Here is a 17,601-nt window from a genome sequence, read left to right as displayed (position 1 = left end):
TTATAATACTGTATTTAATTTATAGAATCATCCACTACTTAACAATTGTGCTATGAAATTCATCAAGAGTTTAGATTATTTTGTAATTTCTCTTTGTTGGCTTATAAAAGAAATAGCCTATTGAATCGTTGCTGAATCTCCAATCTATCTAAACGTTTTTATTGACAAAATTGTTTATTCTATAGTCAAATATAGTTTCAGTAGCCAACATTTGTTAATTTACAGGTTGAGTATAAATGGTTACTCCAGCACTAATATTTCGTCAATGTCGCTAAAGACTTGGGAGCAGAATGTAACATGTAAGTTTTTATTGACAAAATTGTTTATTCTATAGTCAAATATAGTTTCAGTAGCCAAAATTTGTTAATTTACAGGTTGAGTATAAATGGTTACTCCAGCACTAATATTTCGTCAATGTCGCTAAAGACTTGGGAGCAGAATGTAACATGTAAGTACAGTTACTCATTCCTTTAATTAATTAGTAAATTACTAAGCAAAAAACCCACGGGGCATTTATAGCCGACCACTTGAATTTTTTCAGCTAAATTACCAAGATTATAAAAGCCTGATTTTACTTGTCATCATATTCCATCTTTATTTCGTTGATACTTGTTTCAATATTAATCTGGTAACTTGAAATTAATCATTTTTTTCCTAATTATCTATCACAAATATTATTAAGTTGTTTTTCATGACATGATTTTAATATTATAATTTTTTGCCTGTCATGGCAGCCGTTGGGGTGTATTATTTTATTCATAAATTAGTTCTAAACTTATTTCAAATTTATTCTATAGCCCCTTGTCTAATGATATCTAATATTATTATTCTCATACAAAATCAGTACCGAAACCCACAATTTAAATTTAATGTATTCAAAAATGTAAGCCAATATATTTCAGGAGTTTTATTTTCATTTTTGGCCATATTGAAATTTTTAAATTTGTTGCTGTATGACATTATCGTATCCTTTGTCCGGGGACCGATCAACTCTGCTCGGGAGAAACGAGGCCTGTGATAGGTTGATCTCTTGTCCATTTTGAGTTGAGCGTTCTGGTTGGTTGTTAGTTGTGTGTCAAGCTCTGTGATTGGTCGATGCCAAATTCACCCTGCAGATGGCGCGTCTTGCACGGCTACTTGTTCAGTCTAGTGCACTGGGGAGTGCGCAGTTCATTCAGACGTCATGGTTGCTTTCACTTCGTGTCCCATTAATTTCATCGATTACTAGTGTAAAATCTCGGATAATTATAATATCTGTGCGTATTATAAAGCCCTTTCAATGAATTTATGAATGGTGTGGATGATTTTCCAGCTACGCGACTTATTTGTGTAGAAATTTCAAGTGAAAGGTGTGTGTGTGATGGAAGTCCCGTTTTCAAAGAAGGTAGGTCATTGAATTTCACTATTCATACACATCCCACCCATACATTCGATCCTATTAACTAAGATTGTACTTAATTATTACAGATTTTAGTTTTTTTTTTCATTTCGCTCACATTTCATAATTTATTTATAATAAGATTTCGCAACGGTTGTGCTATTTCAGAATCTTTTGAGTTGAAGAGAGAAAGGCGTATTGTCTTAGTGATTTGCAAGTCATCTCTGAATGTATTTATTTATTCTTTTTTTACATTGAAGCACAGATAAAAAAATCAATTCAATAATTATTAAAAATGTAATTTTTGCTTCAACGTTTCTATAATATAATTATATTATAATGGTACAGTATATTGATTTATGAGTTAGCTGCAAATCACTAAACAATTCTGGACAAATCTCTAAATCTGAAATCGCATTTCTCATTGCATAATTCCTAGTTCTAGTTTTAATTTCCCCTTTGTCTCAGAGAATGAAAAAGTTCTACTTTGTGCCTTTGTTCAGGAGAGCGATTCAAGGTACTCTTGAGAATTGAGCTCTGTGATTGGTTGTTAGTTTGTGTCGAGCTCTGTGATTGGTTTATGCCAAACTTTCAATATAGATGGCGTGCGTTCACGTTCACCTGTTCACGTTCATTCTAGTCAGTGCAGTTCAGAGACATCATGGTTGCTTTCACTTCGCGTCGCATTAATTTCATTGATTACTAGCGTTAAATCTCAGTTCATTGTCGTGTTTGTGCACAATATTAAAGTTCTCTAATGTGCTTATTAATAGTGTAATTGATTTACCGGCCGCTTGATTTATTTGTGTCGAAATTTTGGAGTGAAAGTTAGCAAGTTATGAAGTCCCATTTTCTAAACAGGTATACCATTTATTCTAATCACACATTTCACTCATAGCCTACATTTATTTACTCTTATGATTGTATTGTGATAGTATGACAATAAATAAATATCACTGTTTTTGATTTTCGTAGTACGGGTACTGCACTGTCCAAAATATTGATAATTATAATAGGTCAATGCCCATATATTTTGCAAGGTTATAACTATTTGTACTTTGCAGTCTCGATAAGGATTGTCATTATCTTGAAAATGAATTTAAAAACACTAGAATTCGTCCACATAATATTTACTGAGTTTTATAAAATCCGTACCGTGTAGAAAAATCGATATTCACCCGATTTATCGAAAGGCTCAAAGTCGATATATATTGCAAGCAAAATATCGACTATCGATATTTGGTTGTCATTCCTACGGAAATCGAATTGGCATTTGATGATTTTTTGAACGATGAGAAAAAAATAAGATCTTGTCTTTGTTAGTCGGCTCTTCAGTCAATCTATTTTCGTGTTTTAATATTATAATTTCTATAGTTATGCTGCTGTTTAGTAATTGTAGTTCTCTTGTTAATATTAACTCAAAAATAATTTTATGTTTCTTTGTGTTTTAAATACTATAAATTGAGGTTATTGCGGAATTTTTCTTGCCAGGAATCTAGAAGGTAGGCTCTGGCTATTTAATTTTCATTTTCGTATGTAGTTAATGTTCACTTTACAAAATTGTTTTTTAAATTGAATGATGAATAAGTTGTCGATGGCTGATTATCTTCCATTCAGGAATTTATTCATGAAACAAGTTACGGTAAAAGGTCAATGATGTAGTGTCTAGCCCCAGAATCAACAGGTTTGATTTTGATATCAACAGGTTGATCTAAGTTACTTGTTAGGTAATTAAAGTTTTGATCCAAATAGCCTAATTGGGGACCTTTTGAAATTGATTGTACATAAATATTTTATAAAAAAAACTGAGGTACCTAACCTAGGCTAGCTGAGTTGTTTTGGTTCATCTAACCTATAAAATTGATTTCAATTTCTGTGTTGATACTTGATAGTTGGAATTTGGTTATCTCATAGAACGTTGAAGTTGACATAATTTTTCCACTTATTGTTTTTCACAGTTGACGGTTTACTGCATTTATACCCTACTAATATGTTTAAGAGTTTAGGATAAAATTACTTTCACGGATCTGTTCGAATAATTTTATTTTATTGATTGATTTTCCTCTAATTTATTCAAAGTAGCTATGTTCATTCCATGTTACCACAGTCAACTTGAAAGTTTCCCTTGAAGTTAGATATTCTCATTTTTCTCTAGATTGCTGTCCAATTAGGCTATGTCTTAATAATGTTTTAACATTAGTGGGTTAATCTATTTCATACAAATTCTTCCAATAATACTTATTTTTTGAATTTGTATTAACAGTTTTTTTAGTCCATGTTCAAGTTGGGCTAAATAGTCGTCGTCTACGAGCAAACTCTGTTTCTCATTTATTATTGGAGATATCGACTCAATTTTTTTCAATGAAATATGCCAAAAAACGCTGGGAAGTCCAATTTTAATTTCGAAATATACACTTCAATATGATAGTTTGCAAACAGCTAAGTGCAGTCTGTAGTCGACTGCTGTATCAAAGTTATTGTTGAAGATTTCGACTACCGTAGTTTTTTTTTTTCAATGAAAGAGAAAGAAAAATTAATGTTTGCTAGCCTTCATTTTTTCAAATTTATAAAAATCTGGAACGTTTGATTGATGATAAGTTTAAAGATATTTCTGAAGAAATGCATGCTCCAGAAAATTTAAATGCAATTCAAAGAACCTACCGGTATAACATGACTATCCAAGGCAAATAGACATCTAGTAAGGCTGGCCACAAACGGTAAAACATGCATAATGCACAGTCGATATAACATTGTTGTGTCATCACAGCGAAAGGCTTTGAGCAAAATTCTTTGAGGTTAGGTTTTTGTACCTCTGATTTCTTGTTGTTTATGTTTTCTTCGCTGCTCCATTTGAGGTTGAATTTATTTTATCATTATAATTTCTTATTCTCCAGTGAGTTATTTCATTCATTCATTCATTTATTGTATAAAATACTATAATCATAATACAATAATTATGACATTGGAGGAAAACTAGGCTGAGCCTGTACTATTTCTCTCCAAAAATTTTGATAAAATGTTAATGTTGTCCAAAAGATAAGGTTATGATTGTGATCACACACTGCTTCGTTACTTGATTTTCGGTCCAGGAATGATGATTTAAAATTTTGAAGGTAGATTTATAATCCAAATGAATCACAGAATATATCACAAATATATATATATATATATATATATATATATATATATATATATTATATATATATATATATATATTATATATATATATATATATATATATATATATATATATTTATTGTTATTGGTTGTTTATCTTAGGGTGTGTACCGATTTACGCGCCGCGAACATGAGCAATTCACTTTTAATCAGCTGATGCCAAGCTTTTTATATCTGTATCTTACCGTTTCTGTAAAAATACAGATATAATCAACTGATTAAAAGTGAATTGCTCATGTTCGCGGCGCGTATATCTGTACGCACCTTTAGAAGCCTCTCGCTGATGACAAAACTTGCATGATGAACATTTGTGTATGTGTGCGCGTATTATAGACATGCATCTCATTCAATGGCCGCAGATAATAATTGTAATTTATTTAATTGAGCAACTCTTACATCTATATATTACTAGCCGTCAGGCTCGCTTCGCTCGCCATGTCCGTCTAGCCAGGGGGCTCCGCCCCCTGGACCCCCGACTGGATCGTCCAAGAATGAGATCAGCAGGCTCGCTTCGCTCGCCTGCATTTTTCATTTCAGCATTTTTTTCATATGTTAGGACGATCCAGTCGGGGGTCCAGACTAAACGGTTATGGTGAGCGAAGCTAGCCTGGCGGCTAGTAATATAATATTCCCAGGAATAGCTCTGATTGAAGTAGCAGTGCCCAATCAATTTTTCCGCGATAAATGCATTTCAATCTTCAACTTGGTGACAACCTAACAAAGTCAACTCAACTCAATGCCAACCTGACAAAATTATTAATTTCGTTACCAGTTAACAACTGTTTCGAAGAGGTACTCTCTCTAGATTATAGTTCTATATTAACATATGGTATGGACATTTTTCAATTATAATAAAGAGAATAAGAAGAATATACATGCTAAAAGACGAACTTTAAACTCTTAAAAACCACCCTTAGAGTTAAAATATTGCCAAAAGATTTCTTAGTGCGCCTCTAAAGGGCCAACTGAACATACCTACCAAATTTGAACGTTTTTGGTCCGGTAGATTTTTAGTTCTGCGAGTGAGTGAGTGAGTCAGTCAGTCAGTGCCATTTCGCTTTTATATTCTATATATTATATATTATATATTATAAAATAAAACAGGAGACACAAGACATAAATATATTGAAAACACTTGAAAACTTACATTATAAACGTTATAAACATTTACACATGAAAATGTAATATATTCTGCCTTTGAATAATACAACAGTTAAATACAATCATCGTTTAAGAATTATACTAACAGCAATTCTTCATAGACGCCGCCAGTTTACATTCATTCTATATATACATCTTATAATATATAGAAAACACTTTGTAGTTTGTAATATGAATTGAAACAGGAGACACAAGACATAAATAGATTGAAAACACTTAAAAACTTACATTATAAACGGAAATTTTCGAGAACTGAGTCCTCTTAGTGGTACCACTCTCTGCTCGGTTGAGAAAGGGGACTCCCGAAAATTTCCGTTTATAATGTAAGTTTTTAAGTGTTTTCAATCTATTTATGTCTTGTGTCTCCTGTTTCAATTCATATTACAAACTACAAAGTGTTTTCTATATATTATAAGATGTATATATAGAATGAATGTAAACTGGCGGCGTCTATGAAGAATTGCTGTTAGTATAATTCTTAAACGATGATTGTATTTAACTGTTGTATTATTCAAAGGCAGAATATATTACATTTTCATTTAAGTTTTACCGTTAGTGGCCACCCTAATGATGTATCTTTCATTGTTTAGGGATTAGACCAAGACGTATATTATATCAAGCTCATACTTGATACTTGATACTTAAGTATCATACTTGATACTTACTAGTATCAAGTATCATACTTGATACTTACTAGTATCAAGTATCATACTTGATACTTGATACTTGATTCATTGACACTTCCAATGAATCGTTTCCGATTTCATTGGAAACGCGTTCGCGTAGTGGTCTTCATTCTGTAGAAATTCCTCTACAGAGTAGAATGGTCTGGTTATCAGGTAGCTCTTTAAGGTTTTTTTTTTTAATTTATCCTGTCTCTCTATGTGTCTTATGATGGTAGCTGGAACCTGAGACAAATATAATCTCTTAAATATCTTTATGCTGGATATCTTATATTGATTATTTTCATGTTTAAAAATTCAGCCCGATTCCTGGCTGAGGTTGATGTCACTAAATGGATCATTCTTGTCTGTCGGGTGTTATATTGATGAATCTCATCATCTCTATAGTGAGGTCCACGTTATAATGGCAGTGGAGAAAGATAGGAGAACAACGTTGCCGATCCTCTGTCTTGTCAATGATTTCTATAGATGGTAGCTGATAAAGGTTTATTGTGTAAATATCGGGGCACCGAGCTTCGCTCGTTATTTTTATTTATTGACTAGCCGTCAGGCTCGCTTCGCTCGCCATATCCGTCTAGCCAGTGGGCTCCGCCCCCTGGACCCCCGGCTGGATCGTCCAAGAATGAGATCAGCAGGCTCGCTTCGCTCGCCTGCATTTTTCATTTGGGCATTTTTATCATATGTTAGGACAATCCAGTCGGGGGTCCAGACTAAACGGCTGGCTAAACGGATATGGCAAGCGAAGCGAGCCTGACTGCTAGTAATATAATATTCCCAGGATTGGAGTAGCAGTGCCCAATCAATTTCTCCGCGATAAATGCATTTAAATCTTCAACTTGGTGCCAACCTAACAAAGTCAACTCAACTTGATGCCAACTTGACAAAATTATTAATTTAGTTGCCAGTTAACAACTGTTTCGAAGAGGTACTCTATCTAGATTATAGTTCTATAGTAACATATGATATGGAAATTTCAATTATAATTAAGAGATTGGGAGAAGAAGAATATACATTCTAAAAGACGAACTTTAAACCCTTAAAAACAACCCTTAGAGTTAAAATATTGCCAAAAGATTTCTTAGTGCGCCTCTGAAGGGCCAACTGAACATACCTACCAAATTTTGAATGTTTTTGGTCCGGTAGATTTTCAGTTATGCGAGTGAGTGAGTGAGTGAGTCAGTCAGTCAGTCAGTCAGTCAGTCAGTGAGTGCCATTTCGCTTTTATATATATAGATAAACAGAACACAATTCTCTAAAATGATCGTGTTTATATTTCACAGCTGGCTATACGTCATCTTATGAATTTCGGGGATGCGATATTTCGATTTTTCACATACTCACGTTTTTACTATCCACAGCTGTTTCAGTCAAGGATGAATAATTATTATCCTTTTAATGTCGTTCAGCGAGTTTTCCCAAGGATGAGACCTAGAGCAATCGAATCTTTATAATCATAAATAATAATAATTATAATCTTTATAATCATAAACCTACTACTTGTAAGTTCCAAACTTCGTGAAAATCTTTAGAGCCGTTTTCGAGATCCGTTAAACATAAATAACTAGATATAAAAATAACCATATATATAAAATAATACAGAAATTGCTCGCTTATTATAATAGGATATTAACTGTTCATTCTCGTTTAAAATAATGGGTGGTGGGTGGAGAGTCAATAGATTGTAAATTTAGTTTTGTTGAAAGAGTTCTTTGTTGATTAAAACATTTTTTTCTTGTTCCGTTTTGTTAAATATTGGTACAAATGTTTATAATAATATTCATAACAAATAGTGTAAAAGTATAACACAATTGATTCAGTTTATTCTAGTTTTGTTGGAGGATTTTTCAGTTTATTTTGTTGTAGTTAGTTTTTTTTTTGTTTAGTTGAATGATATTCCGGTTTGTTTGAATGTGTTCTGGTTTATTGTACTGTAGTCCAAGATAAAATTATTATGTTAAGCGACTCATCCCTCAGCACAAGCATTATGCTTAAAGAGGGATGAACCATTAATATTTCTTCAATTGCACTTACCTTTCATTGTTATTATCATTCATTATTATATCCTATTTTATTTTATTTTTTTAATATTGTATTATTTTATTTATTTTATCTACACATAGGGTTCTGTTTATTTATTATTTTATTATTGAATGTTTAATGATTGTGAAATGCGTTTGTGTTCTTGAATGTGATTGTAATGTAATTTATTTATTTTTATTGGTTGAATAAAGTATTTATTATTATTATTTAGACAAATTGAAATCTACCCAATCTGAGATCCTCACCCTCTCGTGGTCGACGACGGCATTTACGCACAAACGAAAACACAGCTTTAGAATTAATTTTTACGGTGGTTCAAGTCCGTCAATATCATTATAGAGTCAATTAATATTATTACTAGGCTCACTTGATAGTTTTCATTCTCAAAGTTTTTGATCTTCTGATAACAATAGGTGTAGAATATTTTTGCTAATTTTCAAAAATGTAAAAGCCTTTCATTTTTATTTTCTTTAGGAGTGAACCAGATTGCTGGAAGTGGAGACACATGACTACATTTCTCAGAGCAATGCATCGATGCTGATAAGAGATTGCCATCCTGATTGACTTGAGTCATAAACCAGAGCCTTGCGGATCTTGACAGCTGGTGAGTGTTGTAACATACCTTTCTTTATTGATACTTTATTCTGTTATGTTGAGTTTCAGATATTTATTTTATTATTTTATCCCTCTTGCATTGTTTGAGTGTGTAGCCTCACAGCTTATCACCAAATTGGATCACAGATGATGCGCTTGTGCTCGTATATTGTTGAACAAGATGTGGAGCAAAGTGATGTTGGTAAAACCTTTCTAAAAACCAGATAGTCTCGGTAGTCTCGGTTTATGCGATATTATCGACCCTAAATAGTCATCATATTGCTTGAAAGTGTAGCGACAACCGAAACTAGTATCTCATTGTTTAGATGGCTCTGTCAGCTCTTGATGATAGTCAAAGGTGCGTACAGATTTACGCGCCGCGAACACGAGCAATTCATTTTTAATTAGCTGATGCCAAGCTTTTTATGTCTATCTTACAGTTTCTGTAAAAATTCAGATAATCAGCTGATGAAAAGTGAAATTCGTCTGTTCGCGGCGCTTAAATCTGTACGCACCTTTAGAAGTTAGGCCTGTATTATATATGGACTGAATGAACGCTCCCGAATTTCTGTGGCGCTTTTTTGTTCATTCTACATTCGGTTCGACATAAATCTCATGGCCTCATGTGACAGACTATGCGAGTTTTATTTCGCTGGTATAGTCTGCCCCTAGAGAGGCAGTGCGTTCTGTAACAGGCGAAAAATTGCGGCTGACATTCGATCCGTACATATGGGGCCTGATTTTTTTTAATTATGTTTTTGCAATGATTACAATAATTGCAAAACCAATTATTATTTAGCACAAATGCTCTACAGTGTCGAGTGGCGCATATTGCTGCTAGGCGAATGCTTTCTCTATTATTATTGTTGTGTGGCAGAGAGGACCTGGAGTCCTAACTCCGCCCTTATAAAGGAAAATAATCAATCAATCAATTATTACCCTCTTGTATAGACTGTACATCTATCTATATGCTAGTCACAAGTTTCAGTTCACCTTGCAAATGGTATAATCATTTATTGCTACTGGCAATATTCTAATTTGATTGAAGGCAGTCTCCTCCCTAGGGCCTAGGCTAACCTGTTGGTTGCCACATATTTTCTTTCATTTTATCATAGTCATAAATATATTGTTCATGTTTAGGCCCAATTTTTTATGTAATCGGCACCGTTGACCAAACATATCTTGTTTCCTAACGATTCGATTATTATTTTAATATTGTTTCTCATTTTTATTGGCTCCATATCATATCAAAATTCAGTCTTGAAAAATTTCAAAAAAGAAATCAAAGTGTTTTAGAATTTTTAATTTGTGATACTTTGTCCCCATTCCTCTCTGTTCTTTCATGTAGAATTAGTTACTCTGGCCTGGTTGCACAACAGCCGGTCAAATTTTAACCGTGATTAATTTCACGAGAACCAATCAGAGAAGCCGTCAAAAACACATTCTCTCAAAGCCGTCAAAAGCCAATCAGAGAATGTGTTTTTGACGGCTTCTCTGATTGGTTCTCGTTGAATTAATCACGGTTAAGATTTAACCGGCTGTTGTGCAACCGGCACTTTGAGTCAGAAACTGAGCTGATATTTCATTTATTACATAGCCTCTTGCAGTAATAAATTATTAGTGAATTGACGCTCTCATTCCTCTCATGCTGATAATCTAGAATAATGTTCAATGTCTGTTTGTGTCTATTATTGTAGTGCACTATAATGTTCTACTTCCAAATAAGTTGAATTAATTGACTTGACATACATCTGTCTTGCCTGAAAATACTTGAAATTGACACAACCATTACATTCACACACTAACTTGGATTTGATAATCAAAGGTTAGATTCAACAGTTGTGTTGTGACTTTCTACATAGCAGGTCTGTAGTTTTGTATTTCAATTTTTTCTTCATAAGTTTCTCTCTATAAATTGAATGCAATACGTTGCATTAATCTGATTGTTGAGATGGTATTCTAGGATTTGAATTTGTGAGATTCTGTTGAACTTTGTAACGTTCAATTTCCAATACGCTGTGTGCCGGCTCTGTAGCTTTGATTAACAAAACTGTGTTGAAGAGTAATGCATGTGTTCAAAACTGTGTCAAGTGAAAAAATTCAAGTGAAGCGGAGACATTTAGATGCATTTATTATTATCAACACTCAGCTACCTTCTCCGCTGCCCTCTACTTTCGCCGCTCTAATATGTCTTGAACATGAGCGACAGCTCATAAGCGCGACCATGGAGCCAGACGCTCCCCCAATAAGAATAATAACTCCAGAATACCTTAGTATACTAGAAACGACACTTCCTCTTCATTTATATGTTTGTGTTCACTGTAATTATTCATATACAAGCGCTTTGTACTGTCGTTGGACCACATTTAGCACCCTCAATAACAGTTATGTTGTGCTCTTAGTCCCGTATTATAGTTCGAAATCTTGCTAATAAATTAAAAGAACCCTTCACAAGAAGTAGAGTGGCCTCCTTACATGCTTTTGCTAAGGGACCACGACTTTTCAATAAACTGCAATCAGATATATCAGATGCACCCAGTTACAATTTGTTTAAGAATAGACTTAATCGCTTCTATGAAGAAAAACGTTTAATAGAGGTGTAATATTATTTACATTTTTTTGCTGTCTTCATTCAAATGTAATTTATTGTTAAAGATTCATAATCCCATCTTGTGAAAAGCACACTGATTATTGTATAAAATTTACTTTATTGTTTGATACCTCGAAATTGTTATCGTATTATAATTAAGTTGACTCAACTAGAGAGCGAGACATCCCTCAACACAGGTTTAGCCTAAAGAGGGATGCACTGTGGTTTTTTCTGTTACATGCTTAATATTATTATCTATGTTCAATTATTATGCTTAAGGTATGTATTTGTATTACCAAATTGTAATGTTCAACCATTATGTTTAATGTATGTATTTGTATTACCAATTATTGTAAAAATGCAGTGAAATAAACGAATTATTATTATTATATTATTATAGCTAGGCCACACTCTTGTCGAGTCACTCGCCAAATGTCGAGACACACTGCAATGTGACCAAAAGACAAGATGAGTGGTAGGGGGCCACTCGCTTTCGCTTGTCAAGTCTTCTCCACAAACATCCGAGCCAAGGCAGGCCGAGGTGAGTGAAGGCGAGCGCTGCTATAGTGGCCATCCAGACTCTTGCGTTCGTCTCCACTCGGCAAGAGTGTGGCGCCGGCATAAGAGAGCGGTTGCATAGTAGCCAACCACTTCGCGCTCGTCGTTGTCATTTGTATGCAATCGGCAAAAGTGTGGCGCCGGCATAAGAGCTGTGATAAGCGGTACTAACTGCGATAACTTCGGCCCTATCGTTGGAGGGCCACTAGACTACATTACTACCCGTTCAAAAACATGGAACATTTTTGAAAATGTATCTTTCCATAAGCAACAGATACTCTTTTGTATCTTCTCAGAAGCAACGTGTTGCATCCAAAAAGATACACAAGGAGCTTTATGGAGCTACGTCCTTTCAACACAACACAGCCTATCAGCTGACATTCGTTCAACATGCTCTTTCCATTGTTGGTGATATATTGCAACTCTCTCATTCATGAAGAATCTCTGTAGGAAGGTTCCTCCATCTAGGGTCTCTGAAGCCTGATGTTTTTGAAAAACCGTGAATATCACCCCGTGAACCATACCTTGCCTAAATGCTGTTTCAAAGTCATGGAGTCGAAGCTAAGGGATGCGTACTATAATATAAATAATTCAACTAGAAAAAAGTTTGAGCTTCTCGCTCGCCTTCTGATTCATGTCAATCGAAGAGCGACTCGGCGAGAGTGTAGTGGAGGCATTAGAAGTGTCTATGCTTCAGTTTAGGTTCTGTTCAGTATTTTAATGTACTCGACTTTTGTTTCTATTTAAGTGTAATTCATCTTACATGCATGTGCACTTGAGGTGGAAGGTTGGCCACTTGTTGCCCTACCCCAAATAATTTGCATTTAATTTGGTATCTAAAGGGATGTCCACACATAATTCGGTCAAGCCTAACCTCGAACAGTGCAGCGAACCGCGTACATCGCGCCGTCCAGGTTCCAGCGAACATTAGCATATGTTTCATAGTGTTGAAAATCAGCTGTTAATCGTGCCGTTCTCCGAACCGTTCGCCACTCTTTTTAAGCCGGCTCCAGACATGCGTCATTCGGCGAACACCGAGCATACTCGCCGAATCACGAGTAGTGTGGATGGATGTTTGTCTATTCGGCAAGCAGCAAACATTTGTGCTCGTTGTTTCCCGTTCAGTGTCGGTCTTTTGCACACATCAAAGTAGACGAATATTCGGCAAAACGCGAACTTTTCCTCATCCACAAGCCGGCTCCAGACATGCGGCATTCGACGAACACCGAGCATACTCGCCGAATCACGAGTAGTGTGGATGGATGTTTGTCTATTCGGCAAGCAGCGAACATTTGTGCTCGTTGTTTCCCGGTCAGTGTCGGTCTTTTGCACCCTCAATAACAGTTATGTTGTGCTCTTAGTCCCGTATTATAGTTCGAAATCTTGCTAATAAATTAAAAGAACCCTTCACAAGAAGTAGAGTGGCCTCCTTACATGCTTTTGCTAAGGGACCACGACTTTTCAATAAACTGCAATCAGATATATCAGATGCACCCAGTTACAATTTGTTTAAGAATAGACTTAATCGCTTCTATGAAGAAAAACGTTTAATAGAGGTGTAATATTATTTACATTTTTTTGCTGTCTTCATTCAAATGTAATTTATTGTTAAAGATTCATAATCCCATCTTGTGAAAAGCACACTGATTATTGTATAAAATTTACTTTATTGTTTGATACCTCAAAATTGTTATTGTATTATAATTAAGTTGACTCAACTAGAGAGCGAGACATCCCTCAACACAGGTTTAGCCTAAGGAGGGATGCACTGTGGTTTTTTCTGTTACATGCTTAATATTATTATCTATGTTCAATTATTATGCTTAAGGTATGTATTTGTATTACCAATTGTAATGTTCAACCATTATGTTTAATGTATGTATTTGTATTACCAATTATTGTAAAAATGCAGTGAAATAAACGAATTATTATTATAGCTAGGCCACACTCTTGTCGAGTCACTCGCCAAATGTCGAGACACACTGCAATGTGACCAAAAGACAAGATGAGTGGTAGGGGGCCACTCGCTTTCGCTTGTCAAGTCTTCTCCACAAACATCCGAGCCAAGGCAGGCCGAGGTGAGTGAAGTCGAGCGCTGCTATAGTGGCCATCCAGACTCTTGCGCTCGTCTTCACTCGGCAAGAGTGTGGCGCCGGCATAAGAGAGCGGTAGCATAGTAGCCAACCACTTCGCGCTCGTCGTTGTCATTTGTATGCAATCGGCAAAAGTGTGGCGCCGGCATAAGAGCTGTGATAAGCGGTACTAACTGCGATAACTTCGGCCCTATCGTTGGAGGGCCACTAGACTACATTACTACCCGTTCAAAAACATGGAACATTTTTGAAAATGTATCTTTCCATAAGCAACAGATACTCTTTTGTATCTTCTCAGAAGCAACGTGTTGCATCCAAAAAGATACACAAGGAGCTTTATGGTGCTACGTCCTTTCAACACAACACAGCCTATCAGCTGACATTCGTTCAACATGCTCTTTCCATTGTTGGTGATACGTTGCAACTCTCTCATTCATGAAGAATCTCTGTAGGAAGGTTCCTCCATCTAGGGTCTCTGAAGCCTGATGTTTTTGAAAAACCGTGAATATCACCCCGTGAACCATACCTTGCCTAAATGCTGTTTCAAAGTCACGGAGTGAAGCTACGGGACGCGTACTGTAATATAAATAATTCAACTAGAAAAAAGTTTGAGCTTCTCGCTCGCCTTCTGATTCATGTCAATCGAAGAGCGACTCGGCGAGAGTGTAGTGGAGGCATTAGAAGTGTCTATGCTTCAGTTTAGGTTCTGTTCAGTATTTTAATGTACTCGACTTTTGTTTCTATTTAAGTGTAATTCATCTTACACGCATGTGCACTTGAGGTGGAAGATTGGCCACTTGTTGCCCTACCCCAAATAATTTGCATTTAATTTGGTATCTAAAGGGATGTCCACACATAATTCGGTCAAGCCTAACCTCGAACAGTGCAGCGAACCGCGTACATCGCGCCGTCCAGGTTCCAGCGAACATTAGCATATGTTTCATAATGTTGAAAATCAGCTGTTAATCGTGCCGTTCTCCGAACCGTTCGCCACTCTTTTTAAGCCGGCTCCAGACATGCGTCATTCGGCGAACACCGAGCATACTCGCCGAATCACGAGTAGTGTGGATGGATGTTTGTCTATTCGGCAAGCAGCGAACATTTGTGCTCGTTGTTTCCCGTTCAGTGTCGGTCTTTTGCACACATCAAAGTAGACGAATATTCGGCAAAACGCGAACTTTTCCTCATCCACAAGCCGGCTCCAGACATGCGGCATTCGACGAACACCGAGCATACTCGCCGAATCACGAGTAGTGTGGATGGATGTTTGTCTATTCAGCAAGCAGCGAGAATTCGTGCTCGTTGTTTCAGCCGACTCCAGACATGCGGCATTCGGCGAACACCGAGCATACTCGCCGAATCACGAGTAGTGTGGATAGATGTTTGTCTATTCGGAAAGCAGCGAACATTTGTGCTCGTTGTTTCAGCCGGCTCCAGACATGCATCATTCGGCAAACACCGAGCAGCGACTCGCCGAATCACGAGTAGTGTGGATAGATGTTTGTCTATTCGGAAAGCAGCGAATGTTATGTTAAATTTGTCTTAATGTATGCGTTCAAGAATAAAATGAACTTAAATATTCCAGCACAACAAGAACATAGGACTAGAAGCGGACATTTTCTGCATCCCAATTTAGAGAGAAATTCGCGAGCTGTTTGCGACAGAAATGTCTCTTATGTAATTAATATGCTTCTGCGGAATGCTCCCCCCCACATAAGTCATCCAGGTCCTTGTACTGTAATAAAATACAAGAAAGTGCTACATGAATGGTTGGCATCTTTGAATGACTATCAGTGTGGTAGATTGATCAAATCAATGTATGTGTAACACCTTGGAATTTATTCACTCATGTGTGTGCGTAGTGTGTGTGTGTGTGTGTGCGTGTGTGTTTCCCTTCCCGTGCGAGTGTTGATAGTTGAGCTTGAATATTAAAATTAAATAAGTATTTTTATCTTTTATTTGAATAGTTTTGATATTGTATTGTGCAATACTATTAAATATTGGTAGCTATCTATAATAGTAATATTACTTCTCTGTATCATAGATAAGTTATCTGTGTAAATTAAATTTCAATACACATATTCGAACTCTTACTCACCAACAGACCGACAGGTCCATGTGAGTACAGTTTCAATTATTTTGTGAAATAGTTTAAACATAGATATAATTTTCTTTAAATTAGTACATTTACTTATGTTTTATAAGTCTTTTTTTTGTGAAACAATAAATCAATTCAATTCAATTCAATTCGTATTTAATTTGGTATCTAAAGGGATGTCCACACATAATTGGGTCAAGCCTAACCTCGAACAGTGCAGCGAACCGCGTACATCGCGCCGTCCAGGTTCCAGCGAACATTAGCATATGTTTCATAATGTTGAAAATCAGCTGTTAATCGTGCCGTTCTCCGAACCGTTCGCCACTCTTTTTAAGCCGGCTCCAGACATGCGTCATTCGGCGAACACCGAGCATACTCGCCGAATCACGAGTAGTGTGGATGGATGTTTGTCTATTCGGCAAGCAGCAAACATTTGTGCTCGTTGTTTCCCGTTCAGTGTCGGTCTTTTGCACACATCAAAGTAGACGAATGTTTGGTAAAAGGCGAACATTCCCTCATCCACACATTCCGCTTGGTGTTTGTATCATTTTGCTATTTGTTTTTGGATTTGGATCTACATTGAGGTTAAGTTAATTTGTAGATAAGATTTTTATTTTATTACAGTTTGTATATGGTCGTTAAGTTATTAATATCAATCTCACTTTTAATATTAGCCTATAAAGAAGCTCATTTAATAAATTCAAATCTTGATGAAAAGTAGATAAGAACCAGTCCCACCCAGGTTATTGAATTATAATCTAAATTTTTTTAATGTTTTTAAAATGTTTACAAATATTTATTTTCAATCAATTAAAGTTGGAATTCTAGGGCTTTTCAAGTCCTGTACAGGGTTAGGGTTAGTTTGGTTTTTCTATAAAAGCAGGATAAGCAAGAGCATCATTAACATCGACATCCATGTTGACCGTTGGTTGACCTTCAGTTGACGAGTATTTCTATTACCAAAATGAACAAGTGTGTCATTCGGCAAGCACCGAATGTTCGGCGAACTATTCATAGTCTTGCTATTTGCCGATTAATGAGCAGACATCTAGACACATGCGTGGTTTGCCGAGCACTTGCTCGTTTTGGGAATAGCAAATATTCTTCAACTGAATGTCATCTACCGTCAACATGGATGTCGATGTTGATGATGCTCTTCTTGCTTATCCTGTTTTCAACCTAGCGCCGCAGTGCAGGATGGTTTCTTACAGCTTGGCGTTGTTGTCATT

The 17,601-nt window shown here is 35.9% G+C and overlaps 1 long non-coding RNA gene across 5 annotated transcripts in view; it reads left to right on the top strand.

Moving 5' to 3' along the window:
- The first annotated feature begins 244 nt into the window (after positions 1-244).
- Positions 245-17,601, top strand: part of LOC120353890 — a 33,975-nt gene continuing 16,618 nt past the window's right edge. Inside the window, exons 1-2 of one of the 5 annotated variants that reach the window (XR_005572679.1) lie at positions 245-299; positions 8,914-9,043. This is a non-coding gene — a long non-coding RNA (uncharacterized LOC120353890). Of the gene's footprint in view, positions 300-373; positions 449-1,225; positions 1,385-2,038; positions 2,240-2,682; positions 2,881-8,913; positions 9,044-17,601 lie in introns of those variants that run through there. The other 4 variants (XR_005572676.1, XR_005572677.1, XR_005572680.1 and 1 more) reach the window with 4 other exon arrangements.

This window comes from Nilaparvata lugens, chromosome 12 (assembly GCF_014356525.2).
Source record: "Nilaparvata lugens isolate BPH chromosome 12, ASM1435652v1, whole genome shotgun sequence".
Classification (NCBI taxonomy): domain Eukaryota; kingdom Metazoa; phylum Arthropoda; class Insecta; order Hemiptera; family Delphacidae; genus Nilaparvata; species Nilaparvata lugens.
This window is presented reverse-complemented; position numbering and strand designations above follow the sequence as displayed.